Source organism: Macrobrachium nipponense, chromosome 20 (genome assembly GCF_015104395.2).
Source record: "Macrobrachium nipponense isolate FS-2020 chromosome 20, ASM1510439v2, whole genome shotgun sequence".
Lineage (NCBI taxonomy): Eukaryota > Metazoa > Arthropoda > Malacostraca > Decapoda > Palaemonidae > Macrobrachium > Macrobrachium nipponense.
The window spans coordinates 75,319,522-75,342,217 of record NC_061089.1 but is presented as its reverse complement, the minus strand read 5'-3'; positions in this window follow the sequence as shown (position 1 = coordinate 75,342,217).

Genomic DNA, 22,696 nt, shown 5'->3' with positions numbered 1-22,696 from the left:
TAAAATTGTAAGATAATATGAGAAAGATATTATAAGCTGCATTTCATTCCAACTCATCTTCAAGTTTCTCTAAGTACTGACTCTTCCATTGCCAACTAATCTTCAGTAAACAAAATTTCACCTGCGAAAATTTGCTTGACCTTCTAATCTTACGGAAATGATGATTCACCCTTTTTAATTAATAAGATTAGATGAATTGCAGCATTGCATTAATATCAACGATACCTTTCTCTGAATAAACCTTTTTTGACACTTCTCAAGAGTGTATTAATAATTGCCACATCATATAATTAAACGATTAAAATCATACTTCGTAACGAATTTATTATGAGGACAACTGAACATACCCCATGTTTTTGGTTCATTATGAATACAAATTCTATTTGAAATGTAAATATGTTATGGAGCAATTTACAATCATCGATAATATTTTAAACAACATATTATCATTCTCTAATTATGTAACAAATGAAACAACAGAACATTGTACCTTATTTGTTGGTTCAACATACAGTACACAATTATTACTTTTTGCTGAAGAGAAACGTAAAGAAAAACATATTGGAAAATTTACCGTTGGCGCTGGATTAATCATGTAAAAATGTAGTCAGATCCAGATATAGTCACCCTGAACAAAAGAAGAAACTTTATACGGTGTTCAATCTCTTTTAAACGACAGACAATGGACTCATCCCTGATGAGATTATCTAACGAACGTCTCGAGAGCTTTCAACACAGGGCCTTTGAACATTACTGCGCAAGCCGAGGCTTCATTATGTCCTTCATAACCAGCTGAGTCACTTCGCGGAGAAGTTGCAGTCCTGCAGTTCCAGGAATATCGAAGAGAGGCAAAATAGGATGTAGTCTTTCCTTAAAGGAATAATTCATCAGATTATATTGTGTTGTTCGGTCATCTCACATAGTCAGCTTCAGAGGACAAGAGGCTTATTAAATCTTCATCCAGTCTGTTGAGTAAGATACTCTATGAAAGTTGAGACTAAAGCTGACGAAAAAGAGAAGGATTGAAAATGTATGAATAATTGTACATTTAATGTACTTTTAATACCAGCTAGCACTGCAGAGAAAATTCAGAACATAGAACTCTTCTCGCAGCACATTTTGACGACGTCAAAGAGATTATTCTCCTGCAATAAAACCTAAATCACCATGAAACCCCCGACCTGCAACAAGAAGGTTCTCATTTGACACTGAAACCTGAACAGTGATAGATCCTATCAGATATCAATTTCCCAACAATCGATACATATATATAAAAATAAGAAGTAAAACAATCTCGCAAGAACAGAAACTTCATATGAATAGGTATCCATTGAATACTAATTTTAGAATGTCCAATAAAAAGTCTGGAATATATTTATAAAAGAATCTCTACTTTGGTATATAATATAATGCGAGATTTTGAGACTCCAACTCCTAGGAGAATTCATTATCGGCTTATTACTATTAGTTATGAATGATGAAAGACCATTTGAAAACTCAGCTTCTTGTTCAAGAGCAATCTGTCTATACTCTAAGAATCTGAATACTTTCCCTACGTCCAGACAGACATGAAATAAGAAGAGGAGCTCGGATGGGCAAAACGTAATTAACTAAAAGAAGAAATGGACAGCTTGCGCGTATAACCGTGATTCATATATGCTCGTAGTATATAGAGTTCTTGAAGTTCGATAGAAAATTCGCTGTGTGGAATAAATGTTGCCTGCGTTCCTAGTACCGTATTCTTACATACGAGGAGGACCGTGCAGGTCATCGAAAGCTTTCAGCTTTATATATTTTAAATAACAAAATCAATCATACATATTACTGTGGATTTACTGTCCCATTTTATTGACTCATGTGATTATGAGTTTTCTTTGGATACAATCAACTTCTATCACTGGGACCAAAACGAAAAAAAACAAATCAACCAACACCACCACCACTCCCCCTTTTTTTATGGCTTTGTCAACCACTCCTACAAATCCTCTTTCTCATAAGCCTATACAAACTTTCCATAAACGAGAAAGACTTTTGTGGTATTATGCAGATAGGCTAAGTTCCTCCTTTTCTATGAAATATTTTTGGCTTCAAAGATAATAAGATGAAGTAAATTCCTAAGCCTGGAGATTGAGGTCCTAGACAAAGTGTCTTGTTTTCTATTGTAAATTATATTTATAATTAACGAAGATAATTATTATCATATGTATTCTAACTCATATAAGACGTTATGTGAGAAAAGAAGAAAAAAAATTTTCATATGATTTTTAATTATTTTTTTTTTAAACTTGAAAATTTCAAGCTATTAAGAAACATATTGGTCAGACCTTACGCTTTTCATTGAGAAAAAACTCACGAATATTATTCAGGCCAAAGTAACCGATAATTTTCTCTTCCTCATATTCTTGTGTCGCTCTCCTTGTTTTCGTCAGCACAAAGCCCTGCTGGATGGCTCGTTAACTTTCCATACTCACGCCAAAAGTTATGCAATAAGTCCAGGAGCCAAGGGGTGTTTGCATGCATGAAAATACCAGAAAATTACCTGCTTGATTTAGTTAAATGGACCACTGGGACACATTTCTTAGCGAGGGTAGACATCCAGAAACCCGGCAGTTATCGTGTTATTCAGGGTTTTTGTTGAATTTGATGAAATCAAAATAACTCGGTTTTTTTCGTGTATTGGTTAGATAAATTCACGTCTCAAAATAAAGCTTAAAGAATGTTCTATTCAACTGATACATACACAATAAGACTGGTCAATACCGAATGTCACAAGAGGTCAAAGTATGACCTTTTCTGATGTGAAACTAAAATCTATGACTTTTCATAATTAAATATTTGTGAAAAATAAGCGAATAAATTGAACGTTTAATGGTTTTACATTAACTTGTTTACTTATTTTAACCGCTGTGTAGCAATCAATAAAAGGAATATATTTCAGATCAACATACTGAGCTAAAGAAAAAATTACAGGCATCACAGTCACCATCCTCAAGTGGTTCTTGCCAAACATCTGATGATAAATGTGATACTAAGGCCCCGTCCACGAACTTTGGTCGACGAACTTTGTCCGATGTGACGTCAGAAGCGGAGAAACAGCGGGAAAAGTCAGAACTTTACCGCAGTTTCTGACAGCGGTGGCTAGTAATAAAATCACTGGAAAAAATTCACAGGAAAAAAAAAAAAGGGTCACAATTTTGACTAAGAAACTTCAACAACGGAATTCATTTTCTATGGTGGATTCTCAGGACGCAGCATCTCTGCCAACTAATATTAAAAAAAAAATTTTAAACAAAATGTCTCAAAACACAACAACGTATATGATAAATGGAGGATTTCTGAAAAAGGACGAGCTGGATTCCTTAAGACATCCATTACACTTCAGGATGATGTGGTTACCTTAACTTCCGACTTGAAAGATGCGACTGCCAGATATGATATCTTCAAAAATTTTATGAAAAATTTAGAACCAGGCTTGAACTTGGGGAGATGCTATAACCTGACTTATATTTTCCAAGTGATAATGAAGCGCGGAGTGTCCCACCCGGTTCAAAAAACCTATCATTGTTGACCAGTCTTATTGTACCCTTTAAAAAGAACATTCTTAAGGCTTTATTTTGAGAAGTGAACGAGCTCTGTAGGCCTTTTCATTGCTGAGTTATTGCGATTTATGTAACCAATACACGTAAAAAAGGTGTTATTTTGATTTCAACAAATTCAACGAAAACCCTGAATAACACGATGATGGATGTTTACCCTCGCTAAAAAGGTGTCCCAGTGGACCCTCTAACTAAATCAAGCAGGTAATTTTCTGGCTCCAGGACTTTTCGTCATTAAGTTTACCTTTGTTTTGATAAAAGCTTTCGATATAATTTGGAAGTTAAGGAAGCTCAGTGGAGAGTTCCAAAAATGAATTTCCCTCAGTCCACACAAACTTCCTCAGCCTCGTCGACAGCTTTTATTATTATGGAGGCCTTATAGATTTTTGCTCTTTTTAAGTTTAATAATTGATCAATATTGCTCTCATAATCTGTTCCTCTCTGATTAAATTTGCAGTTTTGTTTTCCTCTTCGTCCGTGAAACATTTCCTTGTCTATTCCCATGGTACCTACCCTTTCAAAATGTTTATCATAATGCCAAGATTGTTTTACTTGCTGAGTAAATTAGGAGGGCATTTCATCTGAGAATATCAGGACTGCCCTATTTTGTAAATTCAGTCAAATGACAAAATACTGAATTTTCCAATACTTAGGATACAAAAATTTAAAGGTTAGTTTTGTCCTTTATCAAAATAGTAACCTAACAGTACTTCACTTTTAATAAGAAATGGTGAGACGGTAAAATCAAGGAAATAGAAACTGAAGTGTTCTTAACTTGCAGTATCAATAAAATGTGTACTTAAGAGAGCAATAACCTCCACAGCACTCGAATTGGGCAAAATACGATTCCTCTATTGTGAAATACTACGCAGCAAGTTAGGAGTATAAACAATAATAAGATACTATTCTTCATTTTCAGAAAACCTGTCGCAATCTGCTCAGCAACTAATACCACTGGACGTGCCGGATATTCTCGGCATGATAAACCTACCTTAGGGGTCAGCTTCCAGCCCAGATGTAAGGACAACAGAATTAAGGCTGTTTAGTTTTTAACAATTTTATTACAAAAATAAAAACCTATTTCATGGCTGCATGCTAATCAACAATAATTGAACCACGGAGGCTTCCCACTCCAATATGCATTCGATACACTTGTGAGACCATGCGGTCGCGGAGTTATCACAATGAAATGAACTCCAATTCACTAATGATCACGTCTCTCACCGTCAATAAGAGCAGTTGCATCAATGACTCACAAATTTCTGATACCTAACGGCAAACATGAACTTAAAATAACCAACTCACAACCTCCTCATGGTGGAGGCTGTGTTCTTGGCGCGGAAATGCATAGTGGGGCAGACAATAGAAAAATCGTGCAAATGATGATACAAGCATGAAATTTGGCACAAGTGTCCTCCTAGGTATAGTAATCAAATCTGCCCGATTTGCCAATTGAAAATCCAAGATGGCGGCCATTTTCAAGATGGCCGCCAAAATAACCACCCGAAATAGATGTTTTGCTTAGAAATATTTGTAGTTGTCTGATTTGCATGATCTAAGTGTCGATTCCTATGTTTTGAAGCCTGCTGTTTAAAAAGCACTCTGAGACATATTTCTCAAGATGACCACCTAGATGTTTGTCTTTCTTTATATAAGTTTTGTCCCGGCTAGTACATTTTCAAGTTATGCATACCGTGCTGCTGTTTCTCGATCTGCCACTGTTCACATATGCAGCTGCAGAGTGATGTGCAGGGAAGCTCTGCCTGAGAGCACTTGCATCTTCCTTTGCAAACCTTCTTACAGGAGCACTTTGTCAATTCTTGACAGCTTGCTGCAATCAGTGGTAGTGTTGTCCAATGTATCTGCCATGCTTCTCCTCTCTGTGTCCACACTTATTCAGCTGGACTGCTCATGTGTGGATTACAGTGGGTTGCTTGGCCCCAGATGATCCCAGCCTGGTAGGCTGCATGCTTTGCATGTTCTCTGAGGGCTGCCTGTGTTGGTGGAATAGAGTTGTACAGCCTTTGCTTGCGGGCAAACAGATTAGTCTTGCTATGTCCACACCAGTGGCTGCGCTTGATCTGTCGTATATGAGGACAACGAATCTTACCAGTTCCTGCATGTCAAGATCACGATTCAGTGTTGGATGCTGGCTGAGACTGATGAATGATTCAGTAATATCATCAAATACATTCCAAGTCTGCCATGCAGATTTCTTCACTTTCCCATGGAAGGCAGACACAATGTCACATCCAGTGAATGCGTGAAAGTAGGGGATCCCGCTAGCTTTCTCAAGCCCAATTGCAGAAACTACCTCGTGGACTGGAATCCATCGCATATGGGTTCCTTGGCCAAAGGCAATCCACATTTCCTGAAGACCTAGTTTCTGGAAGGATGGCATGGCAGATATTGCTATTACTAGCACATCTGTGTCATTAGTCTTGATTATAGACTTGCTCCCGTCAGTCGTTGCATCCCTAGCGTGAACAAATATTCAACTGTCAGCTTCTTCATGACAACATGGGGACACAGCATCAAGAGACTTCACTGTGTTGCTAATGGCATCCTCTCCTTTTGTAGCGATGACTGTGCTTGTCGTTTCTGCTTCACACATCTTTTCAGCCAGGAAGTGAAACAGTTCAATCTTGTTGCTGGGGTAACAAAGGAAGCTTTGCAAGTTTCCTGGTGTCTTGCTTGTTCCTGTCACTCTTCTTCTGATTTCTTTCCCCCTTTTTGACCTCGTCTCTGATTTCAGACTTGATTTCTTGTATACATCAAAGACTATGTCCACCCGCTTGTACCAAGCACAGTAGGATTCCACCTTTGGGATGAAGTCTTCTTTGGCATGGTCATTAAATGTCTTTGAAGTATGTGGAGGTGAGGCATTGGTAAGTGCTGAGCTGTCAATGATGATTGTATCTCCCTTTGGTTTTCCCACTGGGACATTCACTTGTGCTTTAAGAATTTCAACCAGCTGTGACTTCTGACATGTATGAAGTTTGCAGCTGTCAGTGAGAGATGCAGGGTATGATCATTCCTCGTGCTTGAAGAATTCTTGCAAATCACACTGTCTGTTCTGGCTTGGGATGAACAGTTGTGAGAATAACTGACAGTCATCTTTTAGGACTATATTGTCAACTGCTCCAGTTGTGAACAAATTCTTTCTCAAGACTGGGGGACAGATTACTTCGTCTTCCACATACTGTGCAACAACTGCTCGTCCTAACTGTGCTGAGATTTCTAGGACTTGGTCATATGATATGCTGAGCCCATTCTCATGGAGCATTTCAATTATTTGCAAAATGTGGCTCCCGGTCCTTGGAATGCCTGTGGACATCCGTTCCTTCCTTGTATTTGGCGAAGCAGCTGTACTGTAGAGGTTGTGATGTAGCAGTCTGATTTCGACGCTCCATGATGTAGTTGGGACTTGATGTCTGCACCATGTTCGATCATGCATACAAACTGAAGCAGTGATGATGGCACAGCCTGTTCTAAGTCTTTGTCATGAAAATAGCTGCTGAAATTCAACTTCTGATGGAGCATGTCTTGTCTTATTATCCCAGCGGCTTTTGCTAGATGGATCACTTCACCATAACGGGATGCTTCTGATAGGATTGAATTTACATCAGTTTCAACAGCCAACAGAACTTCTCGTCCTTAGCGATTAGCTAGCAGCTGTGGAATGTGCAAAAGCAGCTGATCCTTGAGTCTGGTAGGATGAACATCAGGCGAGTCAACACCAAGCTGTTCCAGCCTCTGCTTGTAAAGCTTGGTCAAATCAGCAAGCTTGAAAATCGGTGGCCTCTCACTGGCATTTTTCCTCTTGCAGATGTAAGTGATTAGTTCAGAGAAAGCAATTGGATATGCATCCTCCAGTGTTCCTGTTCTTTTTCTTGCTCCCACACCTTTAGGTATGCCTGTTCTCGGTTATACAATGCCACCAAGCAGCCAGGGTGATATTTCACTTCCTGGGCTACGACATCTCTTGCACTTAGTTTGGCGAGAAGTTTTGTATCACTGAGTGTTTTGGCACATTCACTTATTCTCCTATTCACATGCATTGTCATTGCTTCTCTAAGCTCCCCTCCTTCAGTTTCGCAGAAGAAGCATTCTTTTGTTTAAGTTTCTTGGAGCTTTCATGGAATCTTACTTTTACTGCCCTCATCACTAGTACCTGCATGACTTGTTCTTTTTTCAGCTCAGTGTAACTTAGCGTTGTTGAACAGAAGACTGCACCTCTCATGATATTGTGCCTTATTTTTTCTCAACGTTTCCTCTATCCCAGAACCTTCGTCAAGTCTTGCAGGGTCTAGCTTGATTGGTAGCGCATTGAGTGAGTGAAACAGAGGAATATTCTTTGCCAGGTTCGTATGTCCATCATCCCCTCTTCTTGCAGGATTGGCCTAGGGAGATTTTAGATCTTCTTTCTTAACCTCCTGACATAGGCAAAACTTGGTCCAGTCTGTTTGCCATGGTCGTCCAGTAGAGTTCGCATCCATGATTACGATGACATTCAGGGTCGAGGGTTTATCCTTTTACCACACTATACATGTAATAGTAAAATAGGCCTCTTATGTCCTGTAATATACAATAGGCACTTTCCTGTATGGGATACAACTAAGTTCTTGCACTGTGCCATACACCTAGTCCGATCGTTCATCCCGTGTCATAAGTCCCGTGCGATCTGTACACCATCCAGATAACTAAAACCCTGTTATTCTTAGTTCGGCTCTCCTGTGCTGGCATGCCCTGTCTAACTGATTTGGGGTTGATTAGGCAGCAATTGGGATACTAGTAGGTTGTTGCAGTATGATGCCAACATAAATTTCCTACTTAGCTAACAATGAACCCGATGCTGAGTTTCACAGCAGTAATGTCACCAATGTGCCTCAGTAGTGCCCGACAATCACTCCTTTAATACAGTGCCTTAACCATGTTATAAACTAGAAACTATACATCAGCAGGCTTAAAAACATAGGAATCCACACTTAGATCATGCAGTTTGGACAACTGCAAATATTTCTAAGCAAAACATCAACTTTGGGTGGTTATTTTGGCGGCCGTCTTGAAAAATGGCCGCTATTTTGGATTTTCAATTGGCCAATCAGGCAGATTTGATTAGTATCCCTTGGAGAACAATTGTACCCAATTTGATGCTTGTATCATCATTTGCACAATTCTTCTAAATAACTACTCTTATCTACCCCACTAGGAGGAGCGATCGCACAGACGTCCTCACTATCTCTGATCTGTGGCGAGAAGGAAGAGGAGCGCGATTCTTGACGCTAGCTGGCTGGCCAGTTAGATATTAAATTACAATTTACGATTTTCATTGGAAACTTATTTTCATCTTGCAATAGCAATTTCAATCTCATCAAAATGAATATAACTACTTTCAATAACTCGATGGCGTTGACGTAATAAAAAGCATAGCAATTCACGTAATTCCTGAGAGAACCATGACATTTTTGCCGCCAAATGACTGACGTGGAACTATGGATTGGCGCCCAAAAGCGGACTCAGGTCGGGAAAAAATATGTGCATGTATTTTTTCACGACAAAACTCCAAGCAAAAAACCAATAATTATTAAAAAAAACAAAAAAACATACCAGTCTTCGAAACAGAGCATTTCCAGTCGTCTCTTATATAATTATCACAATATTATTTTGATATTTCCACACACAAACCCACTTACACATAAACACAAACAATAAGACTTAAAATAATGTGGTACTTAAATTCATTAAATAAGGAAAGGTTACAGTAGGCTATCTACGATAAACTGGAAACTCAATTTTATGAAGACAGGTACATCTTTATATGTTACGTAAATCCGCACTGTGTGTGTGTATGTGTGTGTGCGCGCGCGCATCCCCGAAGACACAGAGAGCGTACAGCTCACTACTAGACGACCCGTGCTCGAATCTTGACCTGACTGAGAAAGGGCGGGTAGCTGTGTTCATTAAAATTCCAGTTTGCGCTGGTGATCTACGCTGTAAATTGTGTACCTAGTTGTTAGGCGACTTTTGTATGACGTAATTAGGGCGGGGAAAAATAAAAGGGAGACTCGACGGGACGATACTCAACCAAAAATAAAATACTCTCCTTCTCTCTCTCAGCACCTTCATATGACGAAAATAAGTTGAAAATTCCATTCGTCGTAGCAGGAAAGTTTATGCATTAAGCTTTTCAAAAGCTTGCTATTATTCAGTACTTTCTTCCTGGTAGATGTCAAGAATTAAGGACAGTGAATAAAGAGCTTTAAAAGTTTATAAGTACATGTAATTATTTTCAGTTACAATTAGACTTTTATAATGCTTTCATTAAAACTGATCACATTTTTTCAAGAAGTATAACAATATTACGCACACGCAGTGTGTAATATGTATGCTTTGGGTAGAAAATTGATCTTTTATAGAATCGGCGATTTGGAAAAATTAGATAAGTTTTAATGGAAACAGTAAAAATGTGTAATTATAACTCAAAATAATCACATGGAATTATATATATATATATATATATATATATATATATATATATATATATATATATATATACACACACACACACACACACACACACACACATATATATATATATATATATATATATATATATATATATATATATATATATATATATATATATATATAACAAAGATGTTATGTACATGTAAACTTATTTACTTGGTAGACAAATCTAGTAAAAAAATTTATATATCTCAACATCAAGCATGAACATAACATGTAGAATAGGGAACATACACAAACAATAAAATAAAGAAAAAGTAAATAGGCTTCCCTTTCAGAGTGCCGCCTAATAACTGTTAGTTGGCTGGTTTTCGACATTATTCATCGACTCCCGTAAAAAGGAAAAGGAGATAGAATATTCCGACAACTCTAATATTTGATCTGTCATCAAAAGTAATTGAATAAACAAGCTGCGTTTCCTAAAACTTTCATACCTCTTCAGTGCCGAGTGTTGAGTCGATATCACAAAGCATAAATCTCGAAACGTGGTAATCTTTTAAAAGCAAATGCGAATGGCGTCTGTTGATGAAGAAAATCCTGATATTTTTTTATAACAAAAAATTGTTTGATACATTTCGAGAAGAGTTCTTGAAATTACCGGAAATCTTTACGTCATGTGTAAGGGCTTTACATGATGAAAAATCTTAATCGGACATTGATTGATATTAATCGTTTCAGTTTTTAGAGATTACTTTCGGGATGAACTTGCAGACAGAGTCGAAACAAATTTTAAATGATCATGTCAGTGCGTCATAGAAAGTGCCTCGGCATATTTAATAAAAGCGTCTGCTTTCGCTCCATACTGATAACCCTCTTCAGAAGATACATTTTCTAGAGCTCATTTCTAACCGTTATCACTTGCCCCATAGAGGCTGGTTACCATTCTTTCTCCTTCCTTATCTTATTATTTTCTCTTTTTCTCCTTTCTCACTAGGTATGTCTGATACTGACATACGCATGCATACATATATATATATATATATATATATATATATATAATATATATTATATATATATATATATATATATATATATGTGTGTGTGTGTGGTGTGTGTGTGTGTGTGTGTGTGTGTATGTGTGTGTGTGTGTGTGTGTGTCAGCATCAGACATACCTAGTGAGAAAGGAGAAAAAGAGAAAAGAATACGGTAAGGACTACTTGAAAAGAGGACCTGAGACTCCGGTGCTTGGGTCCCAAACGGGAATAGCGCGCCCTTTAACAAACGCCCTTACTTTTAACTTTTGTTGTTGTTTTCTTAAGTTTTTTATATGATATTTGATTTCCAATCCAAAAAAAGTAATGTCTTTTATCACTGTTTTCTTGCAAACATAATCTAAATATTATTTTGTTATCAAAGCTTAGGGGAAAAAAATATCTTGATTTTTTTGTGTCTTTTACTCTAATTCTAATACATGCGATCAGTACAATTATTAAATAAAAATGCAATTTATTTTTATATAAGAAGGATAAAAATATCATACCAATATAGGAAAAAATATCAATTACAAGAAAACAAAAACAAGCAATCGTGGATATGGCAAGGCTTGATAAATTTACGTAGTATTTTAGTTCCAAGATATAAGGAGAAATAAATCAGTGCAAAAATGCTATGGAAAAAAAAATCTTAATTCATAGTTTCTGTGTCGCATAACCTTAATTTGATAGCTTTTCTCGTCGTGTAAGCAACCTAATTCACTCTTTCGATTGTTTAAACATATGCTTTGAACAAAATATTTTTGAGAGATTGACCCTATTAATAAAATATATATATCTATAGTACATCATATGTATATATATATATTATATATATATATATATATTATATAATATATATATATATATATATATATATATGATATATAAGATATATTATATATATATATATATATATATATATAGTAATATATAGTGTGTGTGTGTGTACATACGGTAATCTTTCCCAAATTCGCAATAATAAAGCCAAGGCCCTGCCGAATACGGATAAAACCCGAATAAGGCAAAAAAAAAGGCTCTAAGGATCTATATTAGCAACTCCACATTTCCTCCCCCCACAACCTTGTCAATACCACATAACCATAAACACTAAATATGCTTATAAAAACAATCACCATACTCTGAACTGAAAACTTAAAATACACTGTATACAAAAGTAAAGCGAACTTTTTTCCTCTTGTAAGCAACATGAAAATAAAGTTGGTGTACTAGAATGCACAGTTCACAACTGAATAGCATTGGTATCACTTTCTTCTTTATATTTTGCTTAAACACAACATAAATACCCGTAATAACAGCCTTAGAAATACAACAGCTTTTCCTCTCTTCCCTGTGTGCTTTGCCCAAAACTGCATTCAATAGACGGACTTTTAACGACTTGCGAGGAGGATCTCTCCCCTTCCTCTCCCTCCTCCCATTTCTTCTCTTCCTCCCCCTCCACCCATTTCTCCTCTTCATCTGCCTCCTCCCATTTCTCCTACTCCTCCCCTCCTCCCATTCTCTTCCTCCCCCTCCACCCATTTCTCCTTTTCCTCCCCATCCTCAAGCACAACTGCGACTCCTGGGAGACACTAAGCGGCGCACTGGCCAAAAGAAGCGGTGCCTACAGTAAAACCAAAATGACCATGAAGGTGGCTGTCATTAGCTACAGTGCCAAACTTCTTCCTGACTTATAATCCGACTACAGTTTTTCTGCATCCTTCAATTCGAGGTTTTGTATTCCGGTCATGAAATCCTAGTTATCCTTCCCACGGGCTTTCCAGACGAGAGACCGTTCAGGGGCTAGAAATTGCGCATTCGTATAATTCATTTAGATGAATAAAAACTAATTCGTCTTTATCCTACCCTGTTATCAAAACAATTTAATGTATATCAAATATTTACTTTCTGCAGTTTTTTTTCCTACTATAAATCATCCTTTACTTGTTATCAAATCTCAGTTCTTTCGCGCATTTTGTGTTTCCAATGTTAGAAGGTGTTTACCCTTTTTGACCTGGTCAAAGGAAAATATGGCAGTGTTTCACCCACATCTACATTACATCCCAAGTTAGGGCAAGGGTTTATGAATCAAATCTGGGAAAAGCGGCAGCGCCGAAAATGTACATGTTCGTAGTCAGTTTAGTTTTACTGCTGGGGCAGCAAAACATCAGTTTCATAGCAGAATGAGCATTGCATATCAACGTAGGGTGATGGAGTGCTTGTCTGTTTCTTGACTCAACGATCAAGTTACTCAAGAAGGGTATGGCGATGAGCTTGAGTGCATGGCCAGTTTGGGTCTAAACGAATTGTTATGGGTACTGTGATGACATTACCCAGATCCATTGGCTGAATGAGTGCAGCTGCATTACGAGGCAAAAACAAAACCCTACTACGATCTTCATCGCCAACCACTGGGTTGCCTTAGGGTGCACAGGTGAAGCAAAGCCTCCATCCGATATCTTAGCAATGATATAGTCCTGCGTCTAATGACAAACAACTTCCTTAAAAGTGTGATTAAGGAACCCGTTCGTTACAGTCTTGGAAGTGAACCAAGCATTCGCTGAATGATACTAATCACTAGGATCCTACCCATCAACCCACAAAGGGAACGTGGCTGCTTGGCATTTCTAACTACCACTGGTTTGCAGCGATGCCCACCAAAACATTCTGCACATAGCAAATCAGACATGCATTGCTTGGAACCTTTTAACCAGATAAACTCTATTCCTTTTCATCAGACAAGGTGTTAGTGGGTAAGGAGTGATAGAATAGGCTAGTTTCATCAGCGTAAAAGATTTGCCCAAAAACAAGGTCTTTCTTCATCAAGTCATGCTATGTCCAGCAAAATTCCTCTATTTCCTCCTCAGAGGCATCCAAAGCTTTGCCATGAGCCTTCTTGTTACAAAGTCCATGCTGAAACTTGAACCAAAACAGCCAACCTTTGGATGCCTTGAAGTCCGCAATCCAATACAGGACTGCACACTTTGTAGCAGCAGCTACGATATAAAATACAAATTACAGACCCGCCTGTCATATGTAACTTCCATGAACTTTTCATTGCGTTGTTCCATGAGCCATTATGAAAGTAATATTAAAGCATATATAAAAGGATATGATATTACCATTTGGGTATCACTGAACTGTCCAGTAGACGACCAAGGTTGACCTCCTGAGAATCATATTTAGGCAAGAAATGCGTATCCCTCTGCACTCCCTTGTGGTCGATTTTACGTAATAAATGGACACAATTTCTGAGCATAAGTACAAGATATTTGTCATGCCCGAAACAACTGTTACTTGGGAGCCTTACATGCTTTTCATTTTGAGGTGCTAAGCAAATAAATGGCTTGGTTAAGCCAAGTATAATAGGTGTTCAAGGAAATTTTTTCGTAACCGCACGCTCGTCAACAAAGAAAGCGAGTGAATAATAATAATATCTAATGAAATTATCTCCGTTTGTTCAACTAAACAACCTCCCTTAGACTACTACAATAATCGACTGCAGGAATAACCAAGTAATATGAGGTGCATTGTCTACGTTTTCTTGGGGTTCATTGGAAATGCAACAATTGCTATCTACATCCTATCGACAATGATGTACGTTTTATGTACTCAAGACTAATATTTATTATTCAATAATCATTCATTGGACAATATTCTTTTCTTCTTATCTAAGGTAACATTGTTTTAAGTCCTTCTCATTAATCTGTAATTTATTCAATACCCAACTTAGGTTTGCATTATTGCCGGATAAATCTCATCTAAGATTTGTACGCAACTGAGAGGTCATATTGAAAGGCTGCGGAAATCATCTTTTCTTCTTTAAATACTACAGATTCAGAATTGAAAAGAATATGAATAAAGACAAACTTAGCAAATCTCATTGGAAAATGAATTTAGGAAACAATATATCCAGATATATTTCTTACATTTTCAAAATATTTTTCTGTAATTTTACTTTTAACATCTATCCCATGTTTTCACAATATCGCTTTTTGAAAAATTTCAATTTTACTTCTTCTGACTAACAATCTATCATTAATTTCTTCAATAAACAAGAAATTAAATTTAGATCTAATAATCTTTCAAATATCGTGCAGGGATTTACCTTCTGTTTTTACTTTCTCTTTCTTTGTTTCCGGATTTTGCATTTGTTCGCAATTTTGTAAGCCATGTTCTGATATCAAATAAATTCTCGCACGCAATCTTCATTCTCCCTTAATATAAAACTACATAAAGAGTTCGATATACCGATGGTCTGTCGACCTGTGAACTTAAACAAAGCTGAGTTGGTTTAGTACTTGGTCATTTTAGGTAACATTAGTAAACAATGGCAACCTTGAACACTTGTAACCATATCTACTGCAGACAGTAACAAGTTACACTGAGCGAGAGAAACCTACAAAGTTAGTGTAACTATACCGTACACAATGACGGTACTATAGGAGTGTCAACGCAGCAAAACTAAACACAAGAAAATCAGACCCAGGTGCCTTCATTCTACATCCTTAAACAGGGCCTAGGGTGTTTGAAAGAGCGCCTCTGGGATAGACGACGGCATGGCTACACCATTTTTGCCGTATACAAAAAAATAAAAATACAAAAATAACCATTCCGTTTTACCATCAAAAGATGAATACAGCAGGTTAATTGAATATGCACTATTAACACATAAATCTTCATACGATAAACACTAACCCACGAATTAATAAACTTGTGCGAACAGAGGAAAAGATGCACATACTTAGTGAATCACTATTTCCTGGTGGGAAATCTGGAGTCCACGCTAGGCATCCCAAATCTCTTTACATCCTATCACTACTGCCCGTGCCGGCATATGGCCGGCTTAATCTAATCCAACCCCTACAAATGGAAAATTAAATAAGTAAGCAATTCATGCATGCGTCAGTAAGCAGATGAAGAAACTCCCAGAACCTCCTAAATGGTTCAAAGTTTTGCAGTAACACTAACAAGACTCGTAAAATGACGGCTAGGCAGTTTTTATGCTCGGCGCTTGGGCGTCCTAAGCATTGAAGTAGCGCTGGTAGGGTCTCTGGGAACTCATGTCATTCCAGCAGGGCTAAAGTTAAGGGCGAGTCTCTGCTTAACTTTCGAGTGAGCGAAGAAACTCTATCAAGGTAAATGATGCTCAGACAAGACACAAACATAGCAGGGCACGGATCAATATATCTACAAGTTTAAAGGCGTCGGCAGAAAGAAATGATCAGTTCAGAAACTATAAAAGCACTGACCGAAACTTATCTTTCCAAATGAAAAGAAACTGTCTTTTAGATGTATAAAGATCACAGCAAAAATAGCAGCAAAAATATACAAGACCAAATTAGAACAAATATTGATTGAAATTAAATGTAAAGAAACGTTTTTTACGGTTGCTTTTAAATTTCAGTAATACAGTTCCTTCCGAATCAATATAATGTTGATTTATTGTAGTTAGTTTTCTCAAGGTTAGAGGAAGCTACACCTCTCAATATCATCATAACTTCAAACTCCTCGTGACACATAAGCAGGGCTTCTGGGAAATCCCCCTACTCATGTCTTCCCTGTGCTGTATCCTCAACAAATCTTCGTTCACCTCCAACTCCTCTGGTGGCAACAGGAGCTCAGCGTCTCTCCATGGGATTGTGCGAAGGACATGGCCAAACCATATCCAATTCCTTTTTATCATTGTCTCATCTAAATATGGAACTTCCGTAATTTCCTTTACGGTATTATATTTCTAACAATATCCTGTTAAACCTCTGGATTAAAATATACAATGCCTTATTGCCTTTATGATATATTTTCAGAATGTATTGTAAGGTAAATGTTTTTAGGAATATCTATACATAACCTTTAAAAAAAGTACATTTACTCAAACTATTCGGATATCAATTTTGATAATATATGATTTAGGCATGCCTACTTGTACATGCCTGAGACTTAGTTAAAAACCAAGGTATTGTTTTGTGAATTAAGAGAAACTATAATTAAAAACAAAAGATTTCGGCTTGTATCGTTTACCGTGAATGAATTAAATTAAATTTAAAGGAAATGTATGCGAAAGAGTACATCGATGTTCAAATCTGACATGACACGATTCTTTTGTATCATCCAGAATCTCAGGATTAACGTCATTGCCAAGTAGTGTTAGACTGTTTTTTTTTTATTTCCAATGCCATATATGTCGACAATTTAGCAAATTCACAGCTCGTACTATTTTCCTTAAGGTTATATAAATATGATCCCTTTTATGCATTGGTATAATTTGTAATCCGTGTGATTTGAACTGATTTTTTTCCACATTGCTTAGTTCAAAGGACTGTGTGATGAGGTTAGCTGTGCCATCAATGACAGCGTACTTAACATGCTCCTTGGGCTGGTCAACGTAACTACCTCTGCAACATTAACATTAGATCTATTAAGCTCGACAGTCATCACAACAACATTTTCAAAATAAAGTTTTCTTTGAATTTTGATATTTTAGGCTGTGTTTAAGCTGCCTGGACGTTGCAAAATGATTTATAGGCCTTCAGAGATTTATTCTTTTACTAATGAATTTATTTGTAGAGATTACCTGTTCTTTCCGGGATAAAAGATGATTTTGATTATATGGAGAAGATGGGTATTCATCGAAATACCTATTAGTATTAATGTCAAGGCGTATGGAACACTTGACTTGAAATATTATTTTCTTAAAAGTCCTTATGCTCGCCTTTGGTATATCATTTTAGGGTGACCAGACCTCCCCAGTTTCCGGGAACAGTCCCCGTTTTCGGTGACCTCCCCTCGACTACTGCCGTCCCCGGAAATGTTCCCGGTTTTCGCTGTGACAGAAAGATCCCAAATTGGAATACAGAAGATAAAAAAAGGACAAAAACAAAGAATGACCAAACTTTACATAGTTGCACACAGAACTACTCTCACTTTACCGTGTACAGTGTATATAACTAAGGAAATGCTAAACAGCTTTCCACGGCAAAATTTGCGAGGTTACCTTCCAAGAACAAAAAACCAAATTTCCCGCCAAACCATCGTCAGTATCTTTATGCACATCCCTGATTCCCCTCTTGCCTTCCCGCCAGCAACCAGCCAGCACCATTCTCTACCAATTTTGCTGAGAGAGCTTTTACTTAGAAGTTCAAAGTCAATTTCGGAGTCATAGGAATCGAACATTTACATAATTAAAACTAAGATAAAAAAAATTACTTAGATGTAAAAAGTAAAATATCTATCATCTGATAGCAATTGACCCTTGAAAAGCGAAATACTGCAAGGACATAAAAGCATATATCATAGAAATATGAGAACTGATCAGGAAAAACTTAAATATAAAAAAAATTACAACCACTGGAGGGGAAATGTTTCTCTGAACAATGTTTTCTGCAAAACACAAACAACCAACTAACAAACTTTTCAGGATCCTAATGGATGGAAGATTGGAATCTGTAGAGAAATAAATGTATCCTAATTTTTCTATACGATACCCTGTAAATTTGGTATCAGTGTTATATTTTGGCTTTACAATACTTGTAACCATTGTTGGTACATTTATTTTCTGGCTCATGTACTTATGACAAATTATTCACTTTATATATATATATATTTTTTTTTTTTTTCAATATATTATGAAGCTTGCTGCAGACTTCTGGCGTATAATGTAAGTGGGAATGTATTAACTTGAGTCGGTGAAGCCAGGAGAATGACAACGTTTAACCCAGTGCTTGAGCTTAACAATATCCCGAACAATGTCAAATCCTGCCCTTGTTTTTTCTAGCGTCAGATATGTGGTGACAAGTTGGTCGGCTTACTAGGAAACTTGGGCAATTACGGCCCCGAGATATACGAGACATCAAACACACACACACACTCTCTCTCCTCTCTCTCTCTCTCTCTCTCTCTCTCTCTCTCTCTCTGTTCCTTTATTTCGCTTCGGGCATTTGTTGAGATACGAGGTAGATTGGCCTGAGAAAAGAAGCTAGAGATACGACCCTTTCGGAGTAGACTACTCTTAAAGCAAGGTAATCTTCCAAATGGAGAGAGAGAGAGAGAGAGAGAGAGAGAGAGAGAGAGAGAGAGAGAGAGCGTGTTAAAGCAATCAAATTGTTGGTTTGCTTGCTAATCTTGTGATGAACAGATCTCAGTATTGTTCGGACCCTCAAGAGCACGAGAATATAAGTGCGCTAAGATTTCTTTACTTCCGTCTTACAAATTTTCCTTCTTGATGAGAACCTTTGAAAGAGTTTTATGGTGTTTGAATGATAAAAATACCCCTATCAATATAAGTATCGGGTCTCTTCAATAAGACGAAAATTCATTCATTTTCAAAGCAGCACAAGCAACGATCGATAAAGGTGTCTACCTGTCTTCTGCAGTGAAGGACTTCTTTTTCCCGCTATCAATATGTTATGAAATATCCAGTAATGCATAACGAAAACCATTTATTTAATGGTACATTATCTCTACATCTTGCGTCTTGTCATTTATTTTAAACACATTAATCATCCGATCAACTGAACAAAAGAACGCAAATAAATGAAATGTGACTAAAAAAAATTCTCAACAGTCCAAGGAAGGGATCAGTTGGAGGAAATTCTTCTCCTGTTGGAATTCTATGATATTCTAAATTCCAGAGGAAAATATCGGTATCTCCGTGGAGCGTAGCAACATTGGGAAAACGGAACTGGGGTCATCCTAGGTTGGATAAGTTTTAATGTAAGTTTTTACTGTAATTCCTTTATCTATTTTAATGGGTATATCGGTATACTATTATTTTTATCATTTATATATTTATTCATGCAAACAATATCCAGAATTATATATAGATATATATATATATATATATATGATAGATATATATATATATATATATTATATGTATAAATATATATATATATATATATATATAATATAATATATATATATATATATACGTATATCCGATCAACTTCCTATCACCTTTCTATAATCTGCGACTATAGACAATTCACCCGATTGAGCAACAACGTATAACTATGAACAGAAAATTAAATAAATTATATATAGATCAACGGACAAAAGCGCTGAAAATACAACTGAAAATATCAAGATCTGAGGACAGTGACAAGGAATGGCTGTTAAAAGGACATCAAATAAAGAAAAAAAAATTATACTCTTAAATTTATAAACTATTGCGCAATTTCCCGAGCTCTATTTTTTTCAGGCTTCAGTTGCCAAAATATTTAAATAAAAGAAGCGGGGAAAAAAAATTCAAGTCTTAAACGATCTTTAAACCAGGTATTGAAAATATTACTGGTAGTTTTACTTGAACCGATATATTCAACCATTAATCCTTATTTTTTTATGTCTTTCATTAGATGGTGCGATGAGACAACTGACTATGTAAAAGGATTTTACAAGAATAAGATACTACACAAGAACTTATTTTTCTTATTTTTCATTACATTCATTTTATAAAAATAGTAATATATACATATAATATATATATATATATATATATATATATATACATATATATATATATATATATATATATATATATATATATATATATATATATATATATATATATATATAATAATATAATACTAGCTGTTCCTGGCCACGCGTTGCTGTGGCTCAGTCTGGTTAAATGGAAAAGAAAGAAAAGAGAAATCTCCTTTCTTTTACTCTCTCCAACTATCACTGTCTCTTTCCCTGTTTCTTCTCACTAATACCAATCCTCTCTCTCTCTCTCTCTCTCTTTCTCTCTCTCTCTAACAACTGCTCTTCTCTGTCTGTCTGTTTGTCTGTCTGTCTCCTTTCTCTTACTCTCTCTTTCTCTCTCCAACAATCATTGTCTCTTTCCCTCTTTCTTCTCACTAATACCAACTCGTCTCTCTCAACTCCCAAGCACCCACTCGTCTTCTCTCTAAGGGACCTGGGGAAACCTGAACGAGCTGTAAGGTCTCTAAGGTAAGGTCTCTCTCTCTCTCTCTCTCTCTCTCTCTCTCTCTCTCTCTCTCTCTCTCTCTGTCTGTCTCTATTTTCCCTCTTTCTTCTCCCTAACACCCCGTCTACTTTCTCTCACTTCCTCTCCCTCTCATTCTCACTCTGTCAACCCCCTTCTCAATTATGTATGATAAATTCGTAAAGTAACTAAGTCTATGGGTATAACCAGCCCCGTTTCACGGGCAGAATGTTGTACCAAAATTTCAAAGCAATTGGTGAAGAACTTTCGGAGATTTAAGATTTTGAACAAACGAACATTTACATTTTTATCTATATAGATTACCTATATAATAAATTCACAGTGGGCGGAGAGAAAAAGTGCAGACAGACGGACAAAGCCATCTCAATATTTTCTTTTATAGAAATCTAAAAAGTGGTGGAATTCTTTATTTTAGAAAACGTCAATGTTTTATTTTTCATAAAAAGTGGCATTAACTTACGTTTACCCTATGAAAAGTTTTCAAACTCTGACAAGTATGTAAAATGTTATATATAACTATATCATAAATTTTGAAGAGGAAAAGCTACAATATTTACAGATTAAAAAGCTTCTGTGTTTTATAGACCAAAAAACGTAAATGACTAAGCAAGCGTGCAATTATTGCATGAGGACATTCAGGCACTTGAAAATATACAAGATATTTATTTAGTTATAAAACATGATTGCCTAATGCAACACATCTTTCACTACGAAAGTAAACGGCTTTACTGCATAAAAAAGGAGAATCCGGCTATAAACAATATACATGACTGTGTTGATACTTCATAAGAATTAAAGATTTAAATAACATCAAGCAGAGAAATAAACGTAAATGCACTAAACAGAAAAAAGCTTACATGTCACACGATATGCTATTGCTTGAGCCATTATCTCGTTTATTTACTTGCTGTCACTCAAACATTTCGTAGTGTTTCCTCTCAATTATTAAGCATTAAACGGCTTCACTTTCGTTTGAATGACAAATACTCGCTTTGAAAAAAAGAGTATATATATAGAATACGAGTTGTGCAGCGCACGAATCATTCGATTAGGTCCTTAAAGTGGTATCGAGTCTATCGACATAACGTTCAAGCGCAAACTCGTCTACTCGGAGTCAGGAAAATGGTGAGGCTTGCAGCCTCATTTCTAAAGACTAGCTGAGAAACCTAAGGGTTGTACGCATGGAACCATAAACATGGAATGGACATGCGCGTATAAATGTATTGATGCTGATTGTCACTGCTCGGCGCCGTAGGAATTTGTTTGTATGGTGTTTTTACGTTGCAAGGAGCCAGTGGTTATTCAGCAACGGGACCAACGGCTTTACGTGACTTCCGAACCACGTCGAGAGTGAACTTCTATCACCAGAAATACACATCTTTCACTCCTCAATGGAATGCCATGGAATCGAACTCGCGACCACCGAGGTGGCACGCCAACACCATACGACCGCGCCACTGAGGCGCTTGGATAAGGTGGAGATGAAGCTGAATTAAGCTATCAAAGCATAGTCTTGCAGACGCTTTTTCCCCTCTGTCGTTCTTAAATTTCCACCAATTTTAATCAATATAGGCTCACTGGAAAGGTCTTTAAAACCTTTTTAAATGGATATAATAATGCAGTGTTTTAA